A 13,114-nucleotide genomic window follows, 5' to 3' on the forward strand; every position below is an offset into this window, starting at 1 on the left:
TCAATGTCCTCAATTTTACATCACATTTAAAGCATACTTATCACTTGGTCCTCTCAAAATCTTTTGTTTTTATTTTTGACAATAAATACAGATGAAAGCATACCTAAACTATGCTCTTATGAAGAGTAACTAGGAATCAGAAAATTATTCCTTCTTGGCCTTGATCTTGGACATGACACCAAATTTTTCCGAAACTCAATATCCCTTCGCCTATAAAAAATCAGGACCTGAATTAGGTGATTTCTGTGATCTTCGTGAAGTATATAAAGTCTTCTGTGTTTTGTCATAAATTGTGTCTTGGTATTTTCATTAAAGGCTGTTTTTTCTACTTTGACCTAAACGGTCTTTGTTTCCATCTCTAATATCAGTAAGTCATAGGGCAGCTGTTTTCTTTTGACTCTATCCATTTAAATATACTTATATGAACATAAGCATAGCTTTGAAAATCATACCTTAGCTGCCAGCTGATCATTTAAGGATTTTAACATTACTAATGAAATGACAGCAGTGAAATTAGAAAAAAACAAAAACAAAACACAAAACAGCAAAGCAAATACAAACACCACAAGCTATGTTTGGCATCCTTTCAAGTCTAATTAGAAACTAAGACCCTCAAAACTAAGAAACAAAGTCTTTACTATTCTAAATGTAACAGCAAGGATAATAAATACAAGCCTACTGAGTACTAATAATGATAGCTACCATTTGTCAAGCACTTATTTTGTGGAGGACAGTTAAAACTTTTACACACAGTACCTCATTTAATTCTAATGAACCTGCAAGAAAGGTATTTTTACTACAGCCATTTTATAGATCAGGTAACTGAGGCTTAAAAGAGGTGAAGAAACTTGCTCATCTAGTGCCTGTCAATTCTTGGACTTGAAGTTGGTCTGTTTGATTTCAGATCCTGAGCGCTTATTCACTATACTATTTGCTGGACACCTAACCGGATGTTTTGTATGCTGTCCCATTGTCTCTTATTAACAACCACATAAAATAGTTATTATCTTGTTATCTTCCAAATGAGGAAACCGAGATTTAGAGAAATTAACTTGCTTAAGATCGCACAACTAGTAATTGGTGGAATCTGGACTGAATCCTGGGTCTGATGACTTGCAAGGTCCATGTCTTTCCTGGCATACAGTAACTTATTAAAACAAAATTAAGGGAAACATTTTGTAAAAACTTTATCTGGCAATCACGTAATTAACTGTTGACTGTTAAAGTAAATAAAATTACTATTTATATAACTGACTAAAATATTTGAATATGACAATACTGGATAATATGCTCAGATTTATAGAACTACTGCAAGGTAGTTTGCCTATGTAAGAATAATAAATTTAGAGAAGCACGAACATAAGATATTGTATAGATGAGTGGTTTCAAAACATTTGTGTTTATATAAAAATCTTCTATGGTGAATGTCATCAATAGCGTTTCATGTTTCAAATACTATGTTCATATTTCAGTCTTACATTATCTGAAGAATCTGCTACAAGTGATCACTCTCTTGTTTTTGTAATATTTTACTGACTTCTGGGCTGCCACTTTTTTTCCCCCCACAAAAATTGGAGTATAATTGAAACACACAAAGTTCTATTAGCTTCAGGTATACAACACCAATTTGACAATTTCTGTACATTACTCAAAGTTCACCAAGTAAGTGTAGTCACCATCTGTCACCATAAAACATTAATACAATATTACTGACTATACTGCTCATGCTGTGCTTTTCATCTCTATTATTTTATACCTGAGAGTTCGTACCCCTTAATTCCCTTATCTATTTCATCCATCTCCCTCCTGACCTCAATCTGGCAGCCACCAGTTCTCTGTATTTAGGAGACTGTTTTTGTTTTTTGATTCCACATATGTGAAATCAACGTATTTATCTTCCCTGACTCATTACAATTAGCGTAATACCCTACAGGTCCATCCATATAGCTGCACATGGTTGGAAAAAAAAAAAAACCCTCATTATTTTTTATGGCTGAGTAATATTCCACTGCCTGTGTCTGTGTACAGACACCACATCCACTTTTTTTTTCTTTTTTCAAACAAATATGTTTTTATTGTGGCAAAAACCATGTAATGTAAAATTAACCATCTTAACCTTTTTTTCATTCTCATGATGGTAAGGGTATTCTTAATCCACTTCACCAATTTCACCCATACCCCCACCCATTTTCCCTCTGGTAACCACTGGTCTGTGCTCTATAGTTAATAGTCTGTCTTTTGGTTTGTCTCTTTTTCCCTTTGTTCCTTTGTTTTGTTTCTTAAATTCCATACCAGCGAAATGATAGGGTATTTGTCTTTCTCTAACGGCTTTATTTCACCTAGCCCTATACTATCTATGTCCAACCGTGTTGTTGCAAATGGCAAGATTTCATTAACTTTATAAATGAGTGATAATCCATTGTGTATATATACCACCTCTTCTTTATCATTTCATCTTTTGATGGACACATGGGCTGCTTCCATAATTTGGCTTTTATAAATAATGATGCAGTAAACCCAGGGGTGCATATATCTTTTCGAATTAAATGTTTTCGTATTCTTCAGGTAAATACTCAGTAGAAGAATTACTGGATCATATGGTAATTCTGTTTTTCCTTTTTTGAAAAATATCCATACTCTTTCCTGCAGTGGCTGTACCAGTTTGCATTCCCACCAACAGTACAAGAGAGTTCCTTTTTCTCCACATCCTTATCAATACTTGTTTCCTGTGTTGTTGATTTTAGCTTTCTGACAGGTGTGGGGTGATATTTCATTGGAGTGTTTATTTGCATTTCCGTGGTGATGAGTGATTTTGAGCGTCTTTTCTTGTGTCTGTTGGCCATCTGGATGTGTTCTTTGAAGAAATGTCTGTTAGTGTCTTCTTTTTAAGTGGATTATTTGTTTTTTGGGGTGCTGAGATGTGTAAGTTCCTTATATATTTTTCCTTATATACAAGAAAAAAAATTGTTTTTGGATACTCACCCTTTGCTGGATATATCATATGCAAATATCTTCTCCCACTCAGTAGGTTGTGTTTTAGTTTTGTTGATTAGTCCTTTTGCTTGCAGAAGCTTTTTATTTTGATGAAGTCTCAATAGTTTATTCTTGATTTTGTTTCCCTTGCCCCAGGAGACATATCTAGAAAAATGTTGCTACTGCCAATGTCAGAGAAATTACTGCTTTTGCTATCCTCTAGGATTTTTATGGTATCATATCTCACATTTAAGCCTTAATCCATTTTGCCTATATTTTTGTGTATAGTATAAGAAAGTGGTCCAGTTTCATTTTTTGCATGTAGCTGTCCAGTTTTCCCAATACCATTTGTTGAAGAGACTTTTTCTCATTGAATATTCTTGCCTCTTTGTCATAATTGACCATATAGTTATAGGCTTATTTCTGGACTCTCTATTCTGTTTCCATTGATCTATGTGTCTATTTTTGTGCCAGTACCATACTGTTTTGATTACTACAGCTTTATAGTACATCTTGAAATCTGGGATTATGATCCAGCTTTGCTCTTATTTATCAACTTTGCTTTGACTATAAAGGGATTTTTGTGGTTCCACATGAATGTTAGCATTATTTTTCTATTCCTGTGGAAAGTACTATTGGCATTTTGATATGAATTGCATTAAATCTGTAGATTGCTTTGGGTAGTACGGACATTTTAATATTAATTCTTCCAATCCATGAACATAGTATATTTTCCCATTTGTTTGTGTCATCTTTAATTTCTTATATCAGTGTTTTATAGTTTTGGCAGTGTAGGTCTTCTGCCTCCTTGGTTAAATTTATTCCCAGGTATTTTATTCTCTTTGGTGCAATTGTAAATGGGATTGTTTCCTAATTTCTTTTCCTACTAGTTTATTTTTAGTGTATAGAAATTCAGCAGAGTTCTGTATATTGATTTTGTATGCTGCAACTGTACTGACTTTGTTTATCAGTTCTAGTAGGTTTCTGGCAAAGTCTTTATGATATTTCGTATATAGTATCATGTTATCTGCAAATAGTGATAGTTTTACTTTTTCCTTACCAATCTGACTGCCTTTTATTTCTTGTCTGACTGCCGTGACTAGGATTTCAGTACTATGTTGAATAAAAGTGTTGAGAGGGGACATCTCTTTCTTGTGATTTCAGTTTTTCACCATTGAGTATGATGTCAGCTGTGGATTTTCCACATATGGCCTTTATTGAGTCATATCCCCTCTAAACTCATTTCGTTGAGAGTTTTTATCATGAACACATGTTTGTCAAATGCTTGTCTACATCAACTGAGATAATCATGTGGTTTTCATTCTTTCTATTGTAAGTGTGTTTCACAGTGATTAATTTATGAGTATTGAACTGCCCTTGCATCCCTGGGAAAAATCCCACTTGACTGTAGTAACTAATCCTTTTAATGTATGGTTGAATTTAATTTAATACTTTGTTGCAAGATTTTTGCATCTAGGATGCCACTCTTGATTTTTCTACTTTGTTGGCTCCTCTTCCTCATGCTCCTTGGCTGTTCCATCTCCTTATCCTAAATAATTTTTGGAGTATCTCAGAGCTCCATCGACTGTAGTCTGTTCTCTATACTCAACCTTCCCTGGTGTTCTTATCTAATCCAATGTCTTAATAACTGTCATTTTTATACTGATGATCCCTACATTTATATCTCCAAGCTCAGTACATCAGACTTTGTATATATCCATCTTTACTTGACAGTCTAATAGTTTTCACTAATATACTCCACTTGAAAGTCTAAAACTTAATGGTCCAAACCAAAGTTTTGATTCTATCTCAGAATTGGCAACATAATTTTTCCAGTTGTTTATGCCAAAACCTTGGAATCATCTTAGTCTGTTCTTCTGTCCTCCCTCCTTCTCTTACTCTCTCTCTAACCATTCAGGAAATACCATTGACTCTACTTTCAAAATCCATTCCAAATTCAACCAGTTATAACTACTTCCAGGAAGCACTGGAAAAAGTGCCCACAAGGGGTGCCTGGGTGACTCAGTTGAGTGTCCAACTCTTGATTTCAGCTCAAGTCATGATCTCAGGGTTGTGCAACTGAGTCAGGCTCCATGCTCAGTGGGGAGACTGCTTCTTTCTTTCTCTCCCTCTGCTCCTCCCCTGGCTCATACTCTCTCCCTCTAAAATAAATAAATCTTTAAAAAACAAAACAAAACAAAAAATGAGTGCTCAACAATAAAGACCAAGATTTATTGTCTGGTCTAAGCAGTCACCATCTCTTGCCTAGATTATTGCAATATCCTCCTTTCTTCCCCCTGTCTCTGCCTTAAAGTCTATTTGTCAGCCAGATTAATCCTGCTAAACTAATGAGAATCTATCATTACCCTACTCAAAATCCTTCAATTCTTAAGTGTGTGAGAAAAATATTATAATCTAATCTATTATCTGCTTCTAATCACAATTCCAAAGAATCTATGTATCTCTAGTTAAAAAATACAGCTAGACTAAAAAGAATCTAAAGTTGGTCCTTAGAGACTTAATTCACTGTATTTGATCCATAATACTTGTGGGCTTAACTTCTTGTATACATGAGGCAGTACAGAGTAAAGGCCTGGAGACAGTCCTGAATCTGCTACTTGCTGTGTTATCCTGAACAAATCACTTAACTTCACATATTTAATAAGACTAGGAAGATATTCCTCAAAATATTGTCCTAAAAATTAAGATAATATCATGGTAAGTAATTAACACAGCATCTGGCTTTCTTTGTGGTACATAATCAAAAATAATCAGGACAAATCATCTTAAAGTCTCTATTCTAAACTATTTGTATCTTTTAAACATTAGATAAGCATGCTTAAATACCATTCAGAAATTATTTTATTTACATAGGTAGATTTAGTGTGTTAAATGATATTTTTTTAAAAATGACAGGAACCTGTACTAACATCTGACTTTTATCCATCTCTTCAGTCACTGAAATCACTTTAAGACCAGATACCCCGAAAGACTTCAGGATTTCATAAAGTAGAATTCATTTGATAAATTTTTACGGAGCAATTTTTATGTACCAGGTATTAATTTAGGCAATGAGGACCCAGCATAACAAAACAGAAAACAATCTCCCCCCACAAAGCTATGTTTTCAGGATTTACACATTCAAACTGTGAGAACATTATTTGTCTACCAAAGTAAACAGAAGATTGTTGGCACACACTAAAAGCTGTAAGAGCAAACACAAGAATACAATCACAATAATAAAGAAATATACAAGCACAAACATTCCAAAGGCGTGGGCATTGACCTTAGAAATAGTTATCTTTAATTTATGAGGCCACCTAGAGCAATGACTTAATCCAATTAAAAATGAACTACGGTGCTTGATTTTTAACGTGGTCTTAGGATGTATTTAATGCACACACTTTCAAAATCATTTGAAAGAAACATCAAATAATAAATTCCTTTGTAGCTTTAGCATGATTAATATCTTTTCCCTCTCTGATTTTTATCAATTCTGATAAAGGAAGTATTAGTAACTAATGGAAATTTCATCCTAAGTATATAAGCACAACACATTTACAAAATGATGAACGGACAAAGAAGGAAATCTGCATGGTCTTAGATACTCGATACATATCTGTTTTTTCCATGGAGATGAAATGTTTTAACAAACCATAAATATAAATATTCTTCCCTTGACCAGTCCATCAAACACTTATTTAGACATCATAGAAGTCAACATCAAATGAAAGACTGGGTCATAAAAATTATTTTAGCAGAAAGTTCTTTACCATAATATCACCTAAAGACCAATTTTAAGAAGAAAAATTAGAGAATTTGAATTTTGCATAGCATAATAGAAGTAAATAATATCTAGGAATAACACTTTTCTCTTAATTTCAAGTAACATACTTGAAAATAAAAATCAGTATGTTTTGTTTAATACAATGGTTCTACCACCTCTTTTAGAAGAGTATCAGAAAAGGAAATAGAAATTAAGTTAAATATAGTATAGGTCAGTAGATAAAACGAACCTCATTCCATTTAACTTAATCCTAAATTCTTGGGAAAATGGTATCTGTCATTCTGCTCTGCTTTTTCAATATTGTTTTAAAATTGTGTTGGTACTGAGTAATCATTAAGGGGTCCTTTTATACACTTAAATATTCTGAAAATAACTGGTTAGTGTGGACCAACAGTTTGTTGTCTGAGAAGGAAGCTACTGTAATGAAAAGTACACTGTACTTAGAGTCAGGAGTCTTGGTTTCTAGTGCTGATAAACTCCATTCAATTTAAGAAACAAGTTGTTAATCTCAGTCAATTCAATCATTTGGGTCTCAGTTTCCTCATCTGAAAAGAAAGACACTAAAATTGATTATATCAAGAAAACAGGATAGTATGGTAGTTTGTAAAATACATTTCAACCCAAATGCGTGAGTTGGAGTGCCTATCCTGGATCTGCCACAAATGTGACCTTGAGCACAATTACTCTAAGCCTCAAATTGTTCAATTGGAAACAACTGTTCCCAGTTGAAAAACACAAAATGTGAGAAGTGAATTAGCTAATACATATGAAACACTTAGTACCAGGTCTAAAACCCAGTAAGTAGTCAATAAGTGTTATCATTATTATTACCATTAGTTGTCCAAAATTCAAATGAATTTCAACATTTTACTTAGGTATGTGACTCACAGATGAACTACTGGCCACTGATTCTATGTCTATTGGTAGTCAATTAGCAGGAGAGTATGTCTGGGTTAAATTCTCCCTGTCAGTGAATAATTATTTTTTAATCTTCCAAGCTGATATTAAAATTACCTGCCTTGGAGCAAAAGCATGATCTAAATAACCTGATGAACCTGAACAAAGACTGTTGCAGTTCAATGGGCTTTGGAGCAAAACCAAATATTATAGTTAATATAGTTAATATTATAGTTAATGTTTGGTTTTGCTCCAAAGCCCAGTCTTTGTATTTCATATGTATTTAGCAGAATACAAAAAGTTGTTCGCTAACCTATATAAGCCAGGAAATAACTCTTTTGAGGACAATAATGCATAGGATTCAAATTAGTTGTTTCTCCCTTACTCACTGACAAAATATATATTGGTATCTATCTGCTTTGGCATAAGTGCCTTGTTGGGGGGAAAAAAAAACACAAAAGTGTACTTAAACCAACCCCAGAAAAATAAAAGTAGTTTTGAATTTTAATCATTTTAAATATATAACTTATTTTTAAAAAATCGTTTATTCTTGGTGTGTTCACCAAGAAAATGGCAAATGCATGAAGTGAAGATTGGAGATTGTTGAGTGTTAACCCAAATAGCAATCTGTCTCAGTTCAAGGTCAACTCTACAAAACTGCTTTTGGTCCCGTCTTTCATTTTAAAATACATGGTTGCGTAATGAACCAAAAACTTGTCAACTGCTAGAAGAAACACTGCTGGGGTTATCTTTCGGCAGCTATGTAAATTTTTCTGTCCAATTCTTTCATGTATTTTGACTTAAATGACATGTAAACTTCCTTTCTGTCCACTTTCTTTCCCCCTTTTTGTAAATATTGCAAAAACTATGTGAATCCTGTTAGCCTTTTTCAGTCCCTTAGTCCTAGTACAAGGACAACAGACACATAAAATTTAAGACAATCTTTTAAGTGATAGACTCTAAATTGTCTAGTATAGATTCTTAACTCTCTGCAAAAGAAATATTGCATTAGCAAAAAAAGGAAACACAATTTATTATCAACATAAAAAAAAGCAGAATGAAAAGCTGTATTTTCTTTGACAGCACTTTCAAGAAGTCAAAAAAATTACCTCACTACTTTTAAATTTTTGTCTTTGAAATTAATCTTGGCTATTTAAGAGTTGCCAGTAGAAGAACTGTTGCTTTCCTGATCGAAGCCGATGTGGAATGAGGGATCCATTTTTTGTATATGCTAGAATGAGTCATTTGTTTAGTATATAATTCTAAGGAAATAAGATGGTATTTCAAAATACATATGCTAGTAGGACTGCAGTAATGACATCCTTGTCCTGAGTCTCCTTTGTGTGCTAAGGTACGCAGAACACTAAAATGGAATAATCTTTAGTATTTCCTGTTCAGTTTCTTTCTGGGAATTCTAATGCCCAGGAAAGGAGTCTTTTAAGCTATTAAGATACACTATCTTATTTAGTGTTAAAATTAATAGAAATATTTAAAGGCATCCTATTATCTTCCCCCCTGCATGTTACTTGCTTAAAATGGAACCAATTAATTGAGTCTCTAGTAAAAACAAAGTGTGAGAGAAGGAAGAGAGTAGGAAGGCAGACAAGCTTCTGTTTAGCTAATGGCAAAAGGAAGTATCCTGGGTCACCACTGTTACTGCACAAAACAAGTTGAAATCCCAAAGTACTTACCACTCTGACATTTTAGTAAAAGATTTCTCTATTTCTTGATAGTTACACATTTCTAGCCTTTTCCTTAGGGGCTGTCTTTTTATTCAACATCCTACATCAAATTTCCTAAGGTAGCACCAGTTTTTGCTGGGCTGCTGCATGAACTGGCAGATGTGATACAGATCATAAAGCAGCTAGGCCGAGTCCTTCTGGATTTGCCTGAAGGAAGAGATATAAATAGGTATTATCTACGTCTAGGTGCCAAAGAATGCCACTGTGTTTGATTTCTCTAGAGGGTGCACATATCTCAGGCTTGAAATTCCTAAGTACTTCATTAAATATTTGGCTTAAACTAAATAATTACAATAGGCCTAAATAGTTCTTCATGAAAACAGTGATAAATCTGTCTGCCTCAAAGTATTTCATTGGTCAGCTCTTAGCAATAAGTTACCACTTTCCTGTTAACTGAAATTTTAGGGCATCTTTAAGCTCTATTTCAGTTGAACTTATTCCATGACCAGTTGTGGAGTATGAAACCTTTACGTGCCCCAGCCATATTCCAAAAAGGATTTCTTCAGTTTTTCTTATGATATTTGAAGATCACAAAGGTTGACCAGTTAACCTCAGTCAGTGATTCTCAAAATGTGTGTGCATGACATTCATCTGGGATATTTGTTTAATAAAACAAATTCTCAGACTTCATATGTGGAGATTATAATGCAACAGGTCTGTGGTAGTACCAGAACTTTGCACCGTTCATGAGCTGGAAGCCATTTCTACACATCTACATTTTGTAAGAGTCTGTATAAGAAGAAGGGAATGTGTAATCCTTTAAAAGCTGTCAGAAAGGCTACTTATTGAGAAAAAAAAAATCTTGGTAGTAAGTTTGATTTTCTTTAGGTAATAAAAGAATTGCTACATAGTCAGAGAAAACATCTTACTAGTAAGGTGTTTTTTGGTTTTTTGTTTGTTTTGTTTTGGTTTTTTTTTGGGGGGGGGGATAATAAAAGAACTACATGTCCAGAGAAAGAACTTATTAGTAGGAGGAGTTTTTGTTTTTATAAATATTAATATTTTATATTAATATTAATACTTTATAAATATTTCAAATGTAGTCATTTAGCTCTAAGGATGCAAGCCTTATATAAAAACAGTGCTAGCTGCAAATCAGACCTAAGCAACAGAAAAACCACATGATGTCTGTCAAGCAGGGGAGCAACGGATATTATCACAAGTCTGAAAATTCAAATTTCAATTGTCCTGTCCAGTATTATGAGATATTTTCTAGAACACTACAAGGCATAGGGTAAAAGTTACCAAGAGGCAGAAATTGAGAGTATTGGAAATGGCAGAACCAAATGGTGGGCTAGCAGCTCCTAACTGGGGACATGAGAGAAATTGACAATTTTAGAATAACCGTGACCCCAGGCGAGAAAGGGTGTGTTTGGTTCTATTTAAACCCTTCTCCACAAAGTTGTGAGCCCTGACAGTAAAGTGGAGAAATCTCTCTCATTATGAGCTTTACCTGAATTTACAATGTCAATAAGACTGGTAATTCCCATATCGTAAGGGGACAGGACTGGTAACAACAAAACAGAATAAAAAAAAAAAAATCAACCAATCCATTACTAAGGAAATCCTAAACAGAATATGCTGTGAAGCCGTTCATTATAATTGGCCCTTCCTAGAAGGGCAACCAATGAGAACATAGAGTGCAGGGCTGGAAAACTTCTAGGGTAAGAAAAACAACCCTAAGCCTCAGACACTAGTGAGAGAAACTGGTAATAAACTATGTTTGGAGAGGCGTCTTTTACTTTCCGAACAGAACTGGTCATATGACCAATGAGATAAAGATCTCATTTGTACTTTCAAAATGTTGAGAGACTAAAACTATAACATAATGAGACTGTTTTTTCCAAGTGTATGGCAAATATTTAAGAGAGCCTATGACTTACATTCTAAGTAATTTTAGTAATATTTTGTTGACAACACGTTTTCTAGGCTTATTACAGTTTTAATTTCATTAACAAAAGAAAACTTGAAATGCACAGTATAATTATTCTCATAGAATTTCCTTTTATAAATAAAATGTTCCAAAGAAGTTGTTATATTCAGCATTTTAAAATCCAACTGAATAGCTTGTAATGTGAGATATACAGAGTATGTAAATCGACAATGCAAAAACTTTCATAGTTCTCTATGGACTATGAGAAACAAACTGAGGGCCTCAGAGGGGAGGGGGGTGGGGAATGGGATAGGCTGGTGATGGGTAGTAAGGAGGGCACATATTGCATGGTGCACTGGGTGTTATACACAACTAATGAATCATCGAGCCTTACATAGGAAACCGGGGATGTACTGTATGGTGACTAACATAATAAAATAAAAAATCATTATAAAAAAAAAACAACTTTCATAGTTCTGTCAGGTCAGGTATATATGAAAATCTAATCAAAATGTACAAGTTTTTCTTCTTTATATCCTCAAAAATAAGCAACTGTCAAGGAAGTTTAATACTCCCAAGTCATTATTATAAAAGTCATCCAAAATGCAAGAACAGAAAAAACAACTTAATGCAGCTTAAATCATTCTGTGTGGAAAATTAAATCACTCATTTTATATCACCAAATATTTTGCACTTGTGACTGGTCTAAGACGTGTTAGGAACAGAACTTCTCTGTGCCCTATTCCAGTTTTCCAGTTTTGCCAAAAAACTGAATGATTTCCCCCAAGAAAGCCATTTAATGTCTCTGTAATTCATTTTCCTGATACAGATCATTTTTTGTTACCTATGAAGCTATTAGGTGATAAAAAAGGATGTTATTATCAAGCAAAGTCTATAAAGGGCATTTAAACAAAAAATAAACAAGAATCACTCTTTTGAAGCATAGATTCTTAGCATTTCCCTTTTCATGTGTCTATGAAAATGGATGTCTACATCTCCACTCTTAGGACTCACACGATAGACAATTCTTTGATAATTCTATACACATAAGCATATTCATGTAGATGACAAATGCCCTGGGTGGCCAGGCAATTATTCCTTAATAATGAATCTTTTAGCATATCTGTTAAATCATCCTCTGAACATTATTTGTACTTTGTATTTATTCATGTTGCTGCCTCACTGATTGCATTATGAACAAAATATTGCTGAGTCGAGTCCCATTACATCATGCTCGACTATCTGCTATGACAGTTTTTCTAGTCTAGTTCTTCAGAAAGCTTTAGTTTATATCCTTGAAACTACGTATTGTCTTAATAACGATACTTTCTCTGAAGTTTGCCAATTGCTTTTAAAGTCCAGTGCCATCCATTTTCTCCGTACACCTAGGACCACTGCATTTTGATGAGTGAAACTGGGAAATCACTGCCTCTAAATCATTGACATCAGAACTCCCTCTTGACATTTGATATGAAATATAGTATAAGAGTATGATAAATGAAACCCGTCTAAGAAATGAAAATGAGACTGATAAGGATTCAGATATTAGACCCATATAACACAGTTGACAGTACCCTGGCTTTGTGGGCCTTGAGAACGGGTTTAACTAATGATGGATGTTACTGCTTGAACCTGCTAATCTGCCAAATGAGACATTAAACTCTTGGTTTAACTTTCTATTTCCTTAAACTTACTATTTGAAGACTATAAATTATCAACATTCATCTTTATATTTAATCAGTATGCTATCAATGTGAATTCAGTTACATAAGAAGTATTCTGCATATAACAGGCTGATACACAACTTGAAGTTCTATAAGAACTTTCTAGCAGTACCAAACA

General features: G+C 33.9%; 1 protein-coding gene across 2 annotated transcripts in view; it reads right to left on the reverse strand.

Annotated features, from left to right (window-relative positions):
* Positions 1-13,114, reverse strand: part of TUSC3 (tumor suppressor candidate 3) — a 227,446-nt gene that overhangs the window by 30,966 nt on the left and 183,366 nt on the right. The window lies entirely within an intron of this gene.

Source organism: Ursus americanus, chromosome 27 (genome assembly GCF_024610735.1).
Source record: "Ursus americanus isolate L20-20 chromosome 27, mUrsAme1.1.p, whole genome shotgun sequence".
Taxonomy (NCBI): Eukaryota; Metazoa; Chordata; class Mammalia; order Carnivora; family Ursidae; genus Ursus; species Ursus americanus.